At 43.9% G+C, this 18,063-nt stretch overlaps 1 pseudogene; it reads left to right on the top strand.

Moving 5' to 3' along the window:
- The first annotated feature begins 12,434 nt into the window (after positions 1-12,434).
- On the top strand, positions 12,435-17,531 carry LOC119339728 (annotated as a pseudogene).
- Positions 17,532-18,063: the final 532 nt, after the last annotated feature.

The following is an 18,063-nucleotide window of genomic DNA, read 5'->3' as shown; positions in this document are numbered from 1 at the left end:
CCCCCCCCTTCCTCCTCCCTCTCTTCCCTTTTCCCCCTTCCGGTAAAAGGAAAGGGGGGAGGCCGAATTGGACTAGGGGCCCAAGTAGGATTCCTCCTACTTGGGCACACTCTAGGTGGCCTCTCTTCCCCTCCCACCTTTACATACGTGGGGAGGGGGCACCTAGAACATACACCAACGATTGTTAGCCGTGTGCGGCGTCCCCTTCCACAGTTTACGCCTCCGGTCATATTCACGTAGTGCTTAGGCGAAGCCTTGCGCAGATAACTTCACCATCACTGTCACCAGGCCGTCGTGCTGACGAAACTCTTCTACTTCCTCGACACTCTGCTGGATCAAGAGTTCGAGGGACGTCATCGACCTGAACGTGTGCAGAACTCAGAGGTGTCGTACGTTCGGTACTTGATCGGCCGTAACGAGAAGAAGTTCGACTAACCGCGTTGGCAAATGCTCCCGCTTTCGGTCTACGAGGGTACGTGGACACACTCTCCCCTCTCGTTGCTATGCATCTCCTAGATAGATCTTGCGTGAGCGTAGGAATTTTTTGAAATTGCATGCTAGGTTTTCCAACAGTGGCATCCGAGCCAGGTCTATGCATAGATGATATGCATGAGTAGAACATAAAGAGTTGTGGGGGTGATATTGATACTGCTTACCACCAATGTCCTATTTAGATTTGGCGGTATTATTGGATAAAGTGGCTTGGACCAACCTTACATGACCACGTTCATAAGGCCGTTTCCACCGACAGACATGCAACTAGTTTTGCATAAAGGTGACTGGCGGGTGTCTGTTTCTCCAACTTTAGTTGAATCGAATTTGACTGCGGTCGGTCCTTGTTGAAGGTTAAAACAGCAAACTTGATAAATCACCGTTGTGGTTTTTGTGCCGTAAGTAAGAACAATTCTTGCTAGAAGCCCATAGCAGCCACGTAAGACTTGCAACAACAAAGTGGAGGACGTCTAACTTGTTTTTGCAGGGCATGTTGTGATGTGATATGGTCAAGACATGATGTGATATACGTTGTTGTATGAGATGATCATGTGTTGTAAAAGTTATCGGCAACTGGCAGGAGCCTTATGATTTTCTCTTTATTGTATGAAATGCAAATGCCATGTAATTGCTGTACTTTATCACTAAGCGGTAGCGATAGTTGTAGAAGCAATAGTTGGCGAGACGACCACGACGCTACGATGGAGATCAAGGTGTTGAGCTGGTAATGATGGAGATCATGACGTTGCTTTGAAGATGGAGATCAAAAGCACAAGATGATGATGGCTATATCATGTCACATATTTCGATTGCATGTGATGTTTCTCTTTATGTGTCTTATTTTGCTTACTACGGCGGTAGCATTATAAGATGATCCCTTGACTAAATTTCAAGGTATAAGTGTTCTCCCCAAGTATGCGCCGTTGTAAAAGTTCTTCATGCTGAGACACCACGTGATGATAGGGTGTGATAGGCTCTACGTTCACATACAACGGGTGCAAACCAGTTTTGCACATGCGAAATACTCGGGTCAAACTTGACGAGCCTAGCATGTATAGACATGGCCTCGGAACACTGGAGACCGAAAGGTCGACCGTGAATCATATAGTAGATATTACCAACATAGAGATGTTCACCATTGATGACTACTCCATCTTACGTGATGATCGGACATGGTTTAGTTGATTTGGATCACGTATCATTTAAATGACTTGAGGGATGTCTATCTAAGTGGGAGTTTTTAAGTAATATGATTAATTGAACTTAATTTATCATGAACTTAGTCCTGATAGTTTTTTTGCATATCTATGTTGTAGATCAATGGCCCGTGCTACCGTTCCCTTGAATTTTAATGCATTCCTAGAGAAAGCTAAGTTGAAAGATGATGGTAGCAACTACACGGACTGTGTCCGTAACTTGAGGATTATCCTCATTGTTGCACAGAACAATTAACTATGTCCTTGATGCACCGCTAGGTGTACCCCCCCCCAGCAACTGCAGACATTGTGAACGCCTGGCAGTCGCGTGTTGATGACTACTCGATAGTTCAGTGTGCCATGCTTTATGGCTTAGAACCGGGACTTCCAAGACGTTTTGAACGTCATGGACCATATGAGATGTTCCAAGAGTTGCAGTTAATATTTCAAGAAAATTCCTGAGTTGCGTGATATGAAGTCTCCAACAAGTTCTATAGCTGCAAGATGGAGGAGAATAGTGCTTTCAGTGAACACATAGTCAGAATGTCTGGATATCATAATCACTTGACTCAGCTAAGAGTTAATCTTCCAGACGATTGTGTCAATGACAAAGTTCTTCAATCACTGCCACCAAGTTACAAAGGCTTCGTGATGAACTATAATATGCAAGGGATGGAAAAAACTATTCCCGAGCTCTTCGCCATGCTCAAAGCTGCGGAGGTAGAAATCAAGAAGGAGCATCAAGTGATGATGTATAACAAGACCACTAGTTTCAAGAAAAAGGGCAAGGGAAAAAGGGAAACTTCAAGAAGAATGGCAAGCAAGTTGCCACTCCTGGGAAGAAGACTAAAGCTGGACCCAAGCTTGTAACTGAGTGCTTCTACTGCAAAGGGACTGGTCACTGGAAGCGGAACTGCTCCAAGTATTTGGAGGATAAGAAGGATGAGAAAGTGATCAAAGGTATATTTGAAATACATGTTATTGATGTGTACCTTGCTAATGCTCGTAGTAGTGCCTGGGTATTTGATACCGGTTCGGTTCCTCATATTTGTATCTCGAAACAGGGTCTACGGATAAAATGAAGATGTGCTAAGGATGAGGTGACGATGCGTGTCGGGAATGGTTCCAAGGTCGATCTGATTGCTGTCGGCACGCTACCTCTACATCTATCTTCGGGATTAGTTTTAGACTTGAATAATTGTTATTTGATGCCAGCATTGAGCATGAACATTATATCTGGATCTTGTTTAGTGCGAGGCGGCTATTCATTTAAATCAGAGAATAATGGTTGTTCTATTTATATGAGTAATATATTTTATGGCCCACCCTTGAAGAGTGGTCTATTTCTGTTGAATCTCGATTGTGGTGATACACATATTCACAATATTGATGCCTAATGCAAAGTTGATAATGTTAGTGCAACATATTTGTGGCACTGACGTTTAGGTCATATTGGTGTAAAGCGCATGAAGAAACTCCATGCAGATGGACTTTTGGAATCACTTAATTATGAATCATTTGATATTTGCGAACCATGCCTCATGGGCAAGATGACTAAAACTCCGTTCTCCGGAACAATGGAGTGAGTCAATGACTTATTAGAAATAATACATACTGATATATGCGGTCCGATGAGTGTTGAGGCTCAAGGCGGGTATCGTTATTTTCTGATCTTCACAGATGATTTGAGCAGATATGGGTATATCTACTTAATGAAACAAAAGTATTGAACATTTGAAAAGTTCAAAGAATTTCAGAGTGAAGTGAAGAATCATCGTAACAAGAAAATAAAGTTTCTACGATCTGATCACGAAGGTGAATATTTGATTACGAGTTTGGCCTTCATTTAAAATAATGTGAGATAGTTTCACAACTCACGCCACCTGGAAGACCACATGGTAATGGTGTGTCCGAACGTCATAACCGTGTTTTATTAGATATAGTGCGATCTATGATGTCTCTTACCGATTTACCACTATCATTTTGGGGTTATGCATTAGAGACGTCTGCATTCACGTTAAATAGGACACCGTATGAACTGTGGTTTGGCAATAAACCTAAGTTGTCGTGTTTTAAAGTTTGGAGATGCGATGCTTATGTCAAAAGGCTTCAGCCTGATAAGTTCGAACCCAAATCGGATAAGTGCGTCTTCATTGGATACCACAGATCCTAAGGCAAGATCTTTGTTGCCAAGAATGAAACCTTTCTAGAGAAAGAATTTCTCTCGAAAGAAGTGAGTGGGAGGAAAGTAGAACTTGATGAGGTAATTGTACCTTCCCTCAATTTGTAAAGTAGCTCATCCGAGAAATCCGTTCCCGTGATGCCTACACCAACTAGAGAGAAAGCTAATGATGATGATCATGAACCTTCAGATCAAGTTACCACTGAACCTCGTAGGTCAACCAGAGCACGACCCGCACCAGAGTGGTACGACAATCCTGTTCTGGAAGTCATGTTACTTGACCATGACGAACCTACGAACTATGAAGAAGCTATGATGAGCCTAGATTCCGATAAATGGCTTGAGACCATGAAATCTGAGATATGATCGATGTATGAGAACAATGTGTGCACTTTGGTGGATTTGCCCGATGATCAGTGACCCATAGAGAATAAATAGATCTTCAAGAAGAAGACTGACGCTGATGGTAATAAAGCTTGACTTGTCGCAAAATATTTTCGACAAGTTCAAGGAGTTGACTATGATGAGACTTTCTCACCCGTAGCGAAGCTTAAGTCTGTCCGAATCATGTTAAGTATTATTTTCTATCTTATGTATATATTCTTTTACTCAGATTTACTATTTCATTGCATCTTAGACAACATTTTTATGTACTCATACATCCCTAAAAGTGTAACATTGTTATTTAGTTTGTATATGAGCATATGGTTTATATTGATAATAAATTAAAATGTATTCCTTTAAAATAAATATAATGATGTACATTTATCTTGCGCCAGGGGGCAACGGCTTGGACGGCGCGCCAGGGAACAATGGCTTGGACGGCGCGCTAGGGGCCGCCTTGGTCGGCGTGGCAGCAGGGGCTTCCTTCTCTTGCGCGGTTGGTGCTTCCTCCTCTGGCACGACTGCTGCTGGTGTTGTTGCCTCTGGCTCAGGATGGATTCGGGGAGAAGGGTAGATTAGAGGGATGAACTGCAGCTTGTCGTGGTCGAGGTACACTTCCACCATGTTCCAGCCCGTTGGCGCCCTTGATGCCGAATGAAAGTGCATTTCGGAACCTTCCGTTGGCGCCCTTGGCGGACTTGTTGACCCACGGGGGCAGATCCTCCGTCTCCTTCCATAGGCGGAGCATGTCCACCATGGTGTGGACGGTGGGGTGGGAGGGGAAGGTGGGCGTGGCCACCACCATTGTGGGGAGGCGCGACGTCGGCGGCGACGGATCGGGTTCCAGTGTGTGGGGATCGGGGGCAGTTCATACTAAACCTTTATACTTTTTATAAACTAAGTGTAACATACTACAATTGTAATTAATATAATTTTATATTACTTAACCACATAACAATGTTTCCAAATAATAGTTATATTATTCATCGATATACAATTGTAATGTATGTCACTGAAAATTTTGATTCTACAAAATTAAAATTGTATAATGTAGCAACTTTTTTCCTCATTGTTAAAACGATATTGAAAATTTATTTTCTGATATTTCATATACGATATATTGTTTACACATTTTCATATCTATGCGTGTTTACATATATCTTTTAATTCTATTGAATATCATGGTAGACATTTCTAAATTATATACATGCTAACAAATATATTAATCATGGTTTCTAGTGTATATTAGGCAGTCATATTCATGGAAACTTCTAGGGTATAAAAAATGTGAATTGCAAGTTGGATTCAGTAAAAGAATCATCAAAGAAACAAAAAATGTTGTTGATTGTACTTTTGCGTATGATTCGATTAGCTAACATTCTCGTCTAGATTCACTTGGTTTGATTTGGTGCAAATGAGATGTCCTACAAGTGTCTCAAATTAAAATTTGTGCATTGGTTTGTATATTGGAATTTAGTTATCATAACTTTCATTATGATACTAAGGCATCCATCCTAAAGAGAGACTAGTGTATTTGAACTCAACTTTGCCAGTCGGATTGGTTTGCCTCTGTGTGGTATAACTTATTAGTATGTGATGTGAACTTACACTTCTGCAAATTGAGGCTGTATTTTATGCATTTAATAAACTTTCAGATGTTTTGTATACATGTATATTTTTTATAGTATAAATTTTAGTTGGGCCCTCCTTTCTTGGGGCCTGGGTGGTAGCCCTTTTTGCCTGGCTTATGGACCGACTCTGGGCGCTGCCCCCCGAAACCTTGCCTGCTCTGCCACCATCCACCACATATGGTCGACCGTAACTCAGCTGGCCTGATCTAGTTGGTTGTGGTGGCCGCCCCCACCTCGTGTGCGTGTGGCACCGACTTGGTACACTAGGACACCATGGTTGTGTCGGTAGAGGTGTCTCGAGCTACTGGGCGCTCCCAACGCATGAAGCGGCGCTTATGCGGAGATGGCCCCACAATTGCGTGCCCTAGGAGCTGTGCTCCTTCCGGCTCCTTCGACTCGCTAGCCCCTCAATGCCTTTGCACCCCCACCCTACTGCTACCCTGGGTGGCCGTCCATCCCGGTGCGTCTTCTATTCCGGTACATACCGGGAGTTGCGCCTCCTTTCCAACTCTTTGGGCTCGCCGACGTTCTTGTTGCTCCGGTCTTGGTGACCCGGATCTGCGCTATCCTTCGGATCCTGGCTCACACGGGCCTCTGGCCACCTTGGCATTCCTTACCGCCACTCCTTCTACCTCCGCGCCATGTTTGTCCATTCGCCGCTCCGTTGCTCATGTGTGCAGCAGCGCCCGATGCCTCTTTGGTAGCGGGCGTGGCTCCCCCTTTCGTGGTCGTGGTTCTGGCCTATGCCCGACTTCCTCTTCTCTGGTTCGTGCTTTGGTGGCTTGGGATTGCTCAGACTCTGGCCAGGGCAAAATCCCTGCATCATTTGCTGGCGGCGAGGACATTCGCTGGTGCCGTCGCCTTCTTGGAGGAGCTGTCACGGCCAATGTCTGTGCCCCTCTTCGAGCAGCAGGGGAAATTCTAGGTCCGCTTATCCGGATCGGACGACGACGACATCTCAACATCGTTCTCCTTCTTGAAGGCGTTGTCTTGTTCGCTCGAGGTCTCCACGGTCTGGGATCTGGAGAAGTTGGTCGTCTTGTTGTTGGTCTTGGCTACTTCTCAGGATGGCGAGTCCAGCTGTCTTTTCCTCTTTTTCGGGCCAACCATCCCATGTTTCTCTGCTCCGGGCACCATGTTCACGCCTGTTGCGTTTGTTTCATGTGTTGTTCCTTTTGTGCTCACTCTATCTTCTTCTATCAATGGAATGATATACAAGATTTGCGTATTCGCGAAAAAAGTCCATACAGGGAAAGAGCATCTCATTTACATCTATGTTATTCTATTCTATAGTCAACTCAAATTTAGCATTTTGATCAAAAAAATGTACACTTAGTCCATACAGGGAAAGAGCATCTCATTTCAGTTGCCTGCAAACTAATGTAAGATGTACGAGCAAGTGACCATCTACTAGATGGGAAGACTTGGCTAGAAGTGGTATTGACTAATCATCCTATCTAAGCAGCCCTCGTTGCTAGCGCCTAACCTAGTACACAATTGTTAAAGATAGCTTAAAACTAAACAACCTACTCCCTCTGTAAACTAATATAAGAGCATTTGGATCACTAAAAGAGTTATCTAAACACTCTTATATTAGTTTACTTACTCCCACATTGTGAGCTGACACCCACAAGATGTGTTTTACGATAGAGAATTGACTAGATTATATATGCTCGCCGCAATTTACTAATGAGCATTAAGTTAGAGAATACTTGGACATGTTCACAAGACGTGTCTACAACCTCTAAAAGAATTCAGATCAAAATCTGTTATACACATTGAGAATCAAAAAAAGACAAATCAAGCAAAAATGACAGATTTCTTGTTCACATTACGATTAGTTTGAGAACTCCTTGAAATGTCCAAACTTGAATTTTGTAAACTGGGAGCATGTGAGGGCTAGCCTCAATGGATATTTTCATGTCACAACAAACAGCCATACTCTCTGCATAAACTTTTAGGTTTTTTATTTTCCTTTTTTGTGTGGGTCAAATGAGAGTTTTATTTAATGGACGTGGCTACCTGGCGCAAAAGCGCCCGCTTTCGGGATCGAGCCTCTCCCCAAAACGAAGGCGTCACTTTCCCAAAAAAGTAAATCAGTTTCTCACATCATCACCCCACGTCCACGTGATTCTGAAACCAACGACTGACATCCCAAAAGGAAACTACTTGACGTATTCATGCTACTCAGGAAATCACCTACGATCTTGTCTCACGTGCATTTATTTGGGTTTCAAAAAATTTCAAAAGCTATAATTTTTGATTCGTGTATCGAAATTCAGATCCGTTTTCACCCTTGATGGTTCTCACGACGAGTACTTCAAAACTAGATCCCATATGGGTACATTTTGACAAACTTTTTTTGCATGCAAATTTTGGGTTGTATTGAGGCAACTGTAGTGCTATAAGAAAGCAACTTTTTTTTTCTAGTATGACTGCTTATCAATGAAAAATCCTTATACACATCTGCATATAGCAATTGTTCTAGCAAACTCTAAGCAACCGCCCCCTCTAGTTGAAATCCACACAATTGTTCCAGCAAGATCCAAAGCAATTATTCCTGGTAAAAACTCAAAGCAGTTATCCTAGCAAACCCAAGCAATTGTATTACCAAAAGACAGTGCAAAACCAATCAAATGTATTACCAAACCACAATGCAAAACTATTCTAGCAAAACCGGGCAACTGTCCTACAAAACCAAGCAACTGTCCTACAAAACCAAGCAACTGTACTATCAAATCCAAGCAACTGCATTACTAAAAACCAACTATGAAAAATTGTCCTAGCAAAACCAAGCAAATGTCCCTAGCGTTACTACTTAGATTGTCTAGTTTAGACAAAAAAAAACATATGACGAACTTGAATAGCCTTTGTGGACAACAATCTGATGCCCCTCCCTATGCAACTTATCTATTCTAGAAAAAAATCCAAAACAACTCAATTACAAAGAAAACACAAAATGAAAAACTGTTCTAGCAAAAAAATCCAAGCAACTGCCTAGCAAAACGAAGCAACTGCATTACCAAAAACACATGAAAAAGGCCTGTTCAAAACGAATCCGAGCAACTGCCCCAACAAATCATGAGAACTTACCAATGATAATTAATTGCCTAATAATGATGCTCGATTGCATGTCATCGCTAAAGTTGGCAATGGTACTAGGAGAAGTTGTTTGTCGGTGTAGCTCATGTTGCCTATAATTTGAAACATAGTGTTAACATACTCGATAGTGTGGTAGACACCTTATATGAATTTAGTGAATATGATAGTCATTGGAGGCAACTTATAAGGACTTCTTGTTGATTGGCAATCATAGTAGGCCAAGTAAGAAGAAGTTGCTTTCATATAGAACTAAAGTTGTCTCTGTAGCACCCAAAGTTGCTCTAAGAAAAAGTTCTTCGAAATATACTCATATGGGATCTAGTTTTCAAGTACTCGTCGCAAGTAATCCAACGGCGAAAACGAATCTAAATTCCGATACTAGAATCAAAAGTTATGGTCTTTAAAATTTTCTAAAACCAAAATAAATACGTGCATTTTTTTTGGTTTTAGAAAATTTTAAAGACCATAACTTTTGATTCGAGTATCGGAATTTAGATTCGTTTTCCCCGTTGGATTACTTGCGACGAGTACTTGAAAACTAGATCCCATATGAGTATGTTTCGACGAACTTTTTCTTAGAGCAACTTTGAGTGCTACATAAGCAACTTTAGTTCTATATGAAAGCAACTTCTTCTTACTTTGCCTACTATGATTGCCTATCAACAAGTAGTCCTTATAAGTTGCCTACAATGACTATCATATTCACTAAATTCACATATAAGGTGTCTACCCCACTATCGAGTATGTTAACACTATGTTTCAAATTATAGGCGACATGAGCTACACCGACAAACAACTTCTCCTAGTACCATTGCCAACTTTAGCGATGACATGCAATCGAGCATCATTGTTAGGCAATTAATTATCATTGTTAAGTTCTCATGATTTGTTGGGGCAGTTGCTCGGATTCGTTTTGAACAGGCCTTTTCATGTGTTTTTGGTAATGCAGTTGCTTCGTTTTGCTAGGCAGTTGCTTGGATTTTTTTGCTAGAATAGTTCTTCATTTTGTGTTTTCTTTGTAATTGAGTTGTTTTGGATTTTTTCTAGAATAGATAAGTTGCATGGGGAGGGGCATCATATTGTTGTCCACAAAGGCTATTCAAGTTCGTCATATGTTTTTTCTGTCTAAACTAGACAATCTAAGTAGTAGCGCTAGGGACAGTTGCTTGGTTTTGCTAGGACAATTTTTTCATAGTTGGTTTTTAGTAATGCAGTTGCTTGGATTTGATAGTATAGTTGCTTGGTTTTGTAGGACAGTTGCCCGGTTTTGCTAGAACAGTTTTGCATTGTGATTTGGTAATACATTTGATTGGTTTTGCACTTTCTTTTTGTAATACAATTGCTTGGGTTTGCTAGGATAACTGCTTTGAGTTTTTACTAGGCATAATTGCTTTGGATCTTGCTGGAACAATTGTGTGGATTTCTACTAGAGGGGGCGGTTGCTTAGAGTTTGCTAGAACAATTGCTATATGCAGATGTGTATAAGGATTTTTCATTGATAGACAGTCATACTAGAAAAAAGTTGCTTTCTCATAGCACTACAGTTGCCTCAATACAACCCAAAGTTGCATGCGAAAAAAGTTTGTCAAAATGTACCCATATGGGATCTAGTTTTGAAGTACTCGTCGTGAGAAACCCAAGGGTGAAAACGGATCTGAATTCCGATGCACGAATCAAAAGTTATAGCTTTTGATTTTTTTTAAAACCCAAATAAATGCACGCGGAGGTGATTTCCTGAGTAGCATGAATACGTCGAGTAGTTTCCTTTTGGGATGTCAGTTGGTTTCGGAATCACGTGGACGTGGGGTGATGATGTGAGAATCTGATTTGCTTTTTTGGGAAAGTGACAGCCCGCCTTCCTTTTGGGGAGAGCGCTCAATCCCGCAAGCGGCCACTCGGGCACCAGGTAGCCACGTCCAACTATAAATGGGAGATCACAATAATATCGATACTCCTCAATATAGGGAATTAGGAGATATGTCACGATATATGACATATTAGTCTAACACTCTCCCGCAGTCACAATTGGAGGAGAGCGGACGTTGGGACTGGACCAAAAATCCAGAAACAACGGTGATGGCAGTCCCTTCATCAAGATATCAGTGAACTGGCGAGACGAGGGAACATGGAGCACGCGGACCTGACCCATGGTGACACGATCACGAATGAGGTGTAGGTCGATCTCGATGTGTTTGGTACGTTGATGCCGAACTGAGTTTGTCGACATGTAGACGGCGTTGACGTTGTCGTAGAAGACGACCATAGCAGGAAGGGTTCGGTGAAGCTCCTGGAGAAGTTACCGAATCCAACTCGCCTCAGCTACGGCGTTGGCCACGGCGCGGTACTCGGCTGCAGCACTAGAGCGAGATACCGTGTGTTGTCGCTTGGTTGACCAGGAGATGAGGTTGTCACCGAGGTAGACACAAAAGCCTGACATGGAGCACCGAGTGTCGGGGCAGCCGGCCCAGTTGGCGTTGGTGCAGGCGATCATGGAGTGCGGCGAAGACGAGTAGAGATGAAGTCCATGAGAAAGCATGCCCTTGACATAGCGCAAGATGCGTTTGATGGCCGTAAGATGCTGCTCATGAGGGTCGTGCATATGAAGACAAACCTCCTGGACGGCATACACGATATCGGGGCGTGTAAAAGTGAGGTACGGTAGTGCCCCGACGAGGCTCCGATAGTCAGTGGGATCAGCCACGGGAGTGCCGGCAGTAGCAGCAAGCTTCGGCGACGTGTCAACCGGTGTCGCGGCGGACTTGCATGCAGTCATGCCGGCCCTGTCTAGAATCTCCGTGGCGTACTTGGCTTGCAAAAGATTTTCTGTCATGGCAAACTCGGCGCGGAGAGAGGCCGTGATCTTTTCGAGCAATCCAGTCGAGGAGGCGGTGAGGACGATATCATCCACATATAGAAGGAGGAAGGCCGTGCCTTCCGCACACCAGAGCACGAATAGCGAGGTGTCCGAGCATGAACACACAAAACCAGTCGAAGTGATGAAAGTCGTGAAGCTTGCATGAGACCGTATAGCGAACGGTTCAACCGACAGACGTGCTCAGGGCGAGTGGAGTCGATGAAGCCGGTGGGTTGACGGCAGTAGACTATCTCGGCAAGTTTACCATGCAGGAAGGTGTTCTTGACGTCGGGTTGGCGGGTCAAATTGGAGAGCGCGATGGAGAGGATGACATGCACGGTGGCCGGTTTGACAACCGGACTGAACGTCTCGTCGAAGTCAACACATGGCTTCTGAGAAAAGCCCCGAAGTACCCAACGAGCTTTATAGCGACCGAAGGAGCCATCGGGCTTGAGCTTGTGACGTAACACCCACTTGCCAGAGATGATGTTGGCATCCCGAGGAGAAGGCACGAGATCCCAAGTGTTGTTGCTGATGAGAGCACGGTATTCCACAGTCATAGCATCAAACCAGTTGGGATCCTTGAGAGCGGCATGGGCGGAGGTGGGGACCGGGGAGTACCGGCTGACAAAGGAAACATGCAGGTTAAGCCCCTCGCGGCGGCCCTTGTGTATGCTGGTTAGCTGGTGGGTTTTGGCCGGTTGTATTTGATCGGTCAGAAATCCGAACATGATCCTTGCCGCGGTGCACCGTGTCCAAACAGAACCAACCGGAGGCCTCGATCCAGTTTCAGTATTTCACCATGGAGAAGGCCAATGGATTATAGTGACAACGACGAAGACGATGACTAGCTAGCCCTGTATAAACCCCCCACCGGACAAGCATCTCGTCGATACGAACAAGCTAGCTAGGGAGATCATCATATCCCTAACCTTTCTGGTGCTCGTACGATACATATCCGCCACGGCTTGCACGATGGGCCTCGGAGTCAAGCACCCGGTGGCCGACACTGGGGGCGAGCACACGCCAAGGATGGCGTGTGGGTGGCCGAGGACGAGGGGAACATGTCTGGAACCAGCACCGGCGACGGCAACCGGCCGCTGCTATTCCGGACCATGAAGGTCAAGGGAAGCATCCTGCATCCTTATAGGTCGGTCTGCACGGATGTCATTCTAACATGCATTCTTTTTTCATACTACTACTAGTGCTACACGCAGTCCGGCCTATACTTGTGAATATGATCCTTACCTTGTTGGAGGCATTGCTCGGATATGTTCAGACTATTATTCAGGGTGTAAACTTTGATTCTGGCCTTTGTGGTTGGATCCGGTGACGGCGGCGCTTGAGTGTCACTTCCTTCCTGAAGGCGTTGCTGTTGAAGATCATCGGCCTCCATGTGATGTCAATGGTTGGTGCGGACATGGTCTCAGTTGTAGTTTGTCGATTGCTGATCTGATCTCTTTGGAGCTTTTCACTATTTCTTTTTCTTTTTTCCATGTCTATGCACAGCTTTTGGTCTTGTGACCTTGCTAGTTGTGGGCGTGTTTATGCATGTGTGTGTGTGTTGGGTTGGCTGTGTGCATCCTAGTTATGCAGAGGCCGGGTGTGTGCTCATATTGTATCTTCTCGATGCTCCATTTGAGCCAATAAAATTCATCCTTTATCAAAAAAAATGATCATATTTTTTCATTGTAACAACAGGTTCTTGATTCTTGTAAGCTTGGTCTCCATCGTAGCCTTCTTCGCGTGGCATGTAGAGCACAGGAACCACGATGGCATTTGGCTCTGGGCCACGTCCATGGTTGCAGACGCCTGGTTCGGCTTCTCATGGCTCCTCAACAACCAACTCCCCAAGCTCAACCCCATCAAACGCGTGCCGGACCTCGCCGCCCTGGCGGAACGGCACAGCGAAGCCATCCTTCCGGGAATCGACGACTTTGTCATGACTATCAACCCCGTGGATGAACCCGTCATGTACACGGTGAACACCATCCTCTCTATCCTCGCCGCCGACTACCCCATTGACAAGTACGCCAGCTACCTCTCTGACGACGATGGCTCATTGGTGCACTATGAGGCAATGATCCACGTTGCTCATTTTGCTGCTTTGTGGGTCCCGTTTTGCCGGAAGCATTGCATCGAGCCAAGGTCCCCGGAGAACTATTTTAGGATGAAAACCAGGTCGTGTGTCGGGGGTATGGCAGGAGAGTTCATGAGTGATCACAGGTGTGTGCGCAAAGAATATGGTGAGTTCAAGGTGAGAATAGATTCCCTTTCTACAACCGTCCGCCGACGGTCTGATGCCTACAACAAAGGAGATGATGGTGTACATGCCACTTGGATGGCTGATGGGACACAATGGGCGGGTACATGGATTGAGCAAGCTGACAACCATCGTAGAGGACAACATACAGGAATTGTTCAGGTAAAAGTTTTTCTATTTGTTCATTCTGGTAAAACTTATAAGTTACACCTTTTGCATTCCTCTAAATTTATGAATCTAGCTAGATCCCAGTCTTGAAGCTCAGTGGAAGTACGGGACTAGTCGTCGGACAGTGATTTGGTGGCTTAAAACACAAAAGGAAAAGGAAATAGAAATGTGTTAAGAAACCCAATGTATAATCACATGTACCTAGAGAGTTAGAGTGAATTAAATAAATTATCAAGGCGATGCGGGGGCATCATATTTTTTGTGTTAAAAGTGATCCGTACATATTGTAATCTCGTGCGTGCATCTTTTTCTTCTCATTTACCTACTTCATTGCAAAATGCATGATGTTTTACACTTTTATACATTTCCAAGGTGTAACTTTGAAATTTATTATATATATGCTAAAATGATTATATTGATAGGAAATAAAAAAGACATGCAATAGTTTTCATGTGTGATCTGTTTAGGTACAACTGTGCAGATAAATCGATTTGGATTTATCTAGCTATAGTTACGAATGTCTACTGATTACGATATGTTCAGGTACAAGTATAAAGATCCAAATGAAGCAATATACTTAGGTAGAATCATGCAGATTTAACATCTGAAATACATTTAGGCATGATTACGCAGATTGAAAAAATGCGATCTGTTTAGGGATGACTATGGATCTTATGAGTTATGATATGTTCAGGTAAATAATGATTATCTAATGGTTATGATATCTTTAGGTACAGTTATGTATATCAAACGGATATGATCTGTTTGTAGACAATTTAATAGATCTAATTTTGTGATTTACTAATAAAGAGATGATCCATCAGATTGTCGATCGAATGTTCTGCTCTTTTGGAACTAGCAAGGTGGCCCTCGTAAATGCTAGGGCATCATCTTTTAATATTGTGAAATTGTTAAGTACTATTTTCTACCTTATGTAGATATTCTTTTACTCAGATTTACCATTTCATTGCATATTGGACAACATTTTTCTGCACCTATACATCTCTAAAGGTGTAACATTGTTATTTAGTTTCTATAGGAGCATATGGTTTATATGGCCAATAAATTCAAATATATTAATTTAGTATGATGCACATTTATCTTTTCTCAGCAATCTGTTTATACAGTCGGCAGATGCAGATACACCAACAAAATTAATACAAAGTTCTTGCATGCGCTAGATTAGTTGTCGTATGCTCTAATATATGTCTATATATCTATATACCCCTTAGCCATTTTCTGATTTGTAATATAGAGCAGTTCGATTATACATGTTCAAAATTTGGCCATGCACGAATGTTGCTTGCATATTTATTAGGATCCATCCTCTATAGAAAAATTAACAAACACTCCCTCTGTAAAGTGATCTAAACGCTCTTATATTTCTTTACGGAGGGAGTATATTAGAAGGACGTCCTCAAGCCTCCGAATCATGTAATTGTTGCCATATATGTACTCCTCCGTCAATGCTTATGTTGGTGCTAATCATTACTCCATCATTTTTATTTTGCAATCACAAGAATTGCATACATCGTCGATAGTGCTAATTGTCTACATGTCATAGGACGGTAAGAAGAATATTTATTGCACTGCTCTCAATTTTACTGTTGTATTATCTCCATAGCATAAAATATAGGTATTTGGTTGACTGCCAGCTAGCAAATATCTCAAAGTTATTTGAAAAACCGAATTGTTGGAACTACTGTGTTCTTTTGACAGGTCATGCTCGGCTATCCAAGTTGTAAACCACAGCTTGGATCTTCAGCGAACACCAAAAATCCAATTGACTTGAGCAACATTGACAAAAGACTCCCAATGCTCGTATACATTTCCCGGGAGAAGGATCCCGGTTATGACGACCAAAAGAAGGCAGGCGCCATGAACGTGATGCTCCGCGTCTCCGCCTTACTCTCAAATGCGCCTTTTGTCATCAACTTTGACTGGGACCACTACATCAACAACTCGCAAGCTCTCCGTGACCCTATGTGCTTCATGCTCGACCCTCGTGGCGGTGAGAACACGGCCTTCGTCCAGTTACCACAACGCTTCGACGATGTCGACCTGACAGATCGCTACTCCAACCACAATCGTGTCTTCTTCGATGGCACCATGCTTTCGCTCAACGGCCTCCAAGGGACAACCTACCTTGGCATAGGCACCATGTTCCATCGAGTCGCACTCTATGGCATGGAGCCACCACGATATAGAGCGGAGAGCATCAAGCTGGTACGTAAGGCCGCTGAGTTGGGTAACTCGACGCAATTCCTGAACTCAATACCGGATGGCGCAATCCAAGAGCGGTATATCACCCCGGTGTTGGTCGACGAGGGGTTTAGCAATGACATAACCACCTTGATGACGTGTGCTTATGAGGATGGTAGTCCATGGGGGAGAGTCATCGGGTGGGTGTACAACATCGCGACGGAGGATGTGGTGACCGGATTCCGCATCCACTGGCAAGGGTGGCGTTCCATGTATTGCTCCATGGAGCCAGCTGCATTCCGCGGAATGGCACCAATCAACCTCACCGATCGCCTCTACCAGGTGCTCCGGTGGTCAGGCGGATCCCTCGAGGTGTTCTTCTCCCGCAGCATCGATCTGCAGCGCATCGCTTACCTCAACATGTCGATCTACCCGATCGCCACGATGTTTGTCCTGGCCTACAGCTTCTTCCCGGTGATGTGGCTCTTCTCCGAGCAATCGTACTACATCCAGAGACCGTTCGACATGTACATCATGTACCTCGTAGCTGCCATAGCGATGATGCACGTGATCGGCATGTTTGAGTTGAAATGGGCGGGGATCACGCTGCTGGACTAGTGGCGCAATGAGCAGTTCTACATGATCGCGGCCACGGGCGTGTACCCAACGACGGTGCTGTACATGGCGTTGAAGCTCATCAGGGGGAAGGCGGGCATATACTTCAGGCTCACATCCAAGCAGACGGATGCCTGCTCCGGCGAGAAGTTCGCCGACCTTTACACTGTGCGTTGGGTGCTGTTGCTGATCCTGACCGTGGCGGTGCTCGTCGTGAACATTGCTGCGGTCGGGGCGGCGATAGGCAAGGCAGCGACATGGGGCTTTTTCACAGACCAAGCGTGGCACGCGGTGCTCGGGATGGTGTTCAACGTGGGGACCCTCGTGCTGCTCTACCCGTTTGCACTCGGCATCGTCGGCCATTGGCACCGTCGGCCTCTTGTATGTCACACTCCAACAGGATGGTCACATGATGTCGTTCCTAACCACGCCATCCGGGTAGACACGTACGTACGGTCCATCTTTTATTTTATTTGTATTGTAGTGCAATAATTTGAGGATTTCAGCAAGAATGCCTTTTAGTGCTCGGAGCCTGTTCTTTGTTGGAAACAATAAATCGCAATTCGTATTTCAATGTTTGAAAAAATATGGAAAAAGAATCCACATTATCATATGATTTACATATTGCAAAATTGGTGGCATTTTTCTTTGATCTAACATGACATTTACCTCTCTGATGGCACTTACGTTGAAATAAGATAATAAGTGAGCTGCATAAGAGAATGACAAAATCATGATTTTGGAAACAGTGAACCTGTGTATTTAATGTTCATTGTAGAAAATCACCAATTTTGCATTTTCTTCTTCTGTAGCTCTATTGTTCATGTATTTCACCACTGAAATGGTACACACATGTATACTACATTCATATTGTTAGACTATGATTTGGTCTACTGTTGGACTTGTGTTACTAGTCCGAGCTAGTCGCACGCTCCATGCATCCACCGCCCTTGCATGGCGCATGCAAGGCTGTT

Source organism: Triticum dicoccoides, chromosome 7B (genome assembly GCF_002162155.2).
Source record: "Triticum dicoccoides isolate Atlit2015 ecotype Zavitan chromosome 7B, WEW_v2.0, whole genome shotgun sequence".
NCBI classification, from domain to species: Eukaryota; Viridiplantae; Streptophyta; class Magnoliopsida; order Poales; family Poaceae; genus Triticum; species Triticum dicoccoides.
This window is presented reverse-complemented; position numbering and strand designations above follow the sequence as displayed.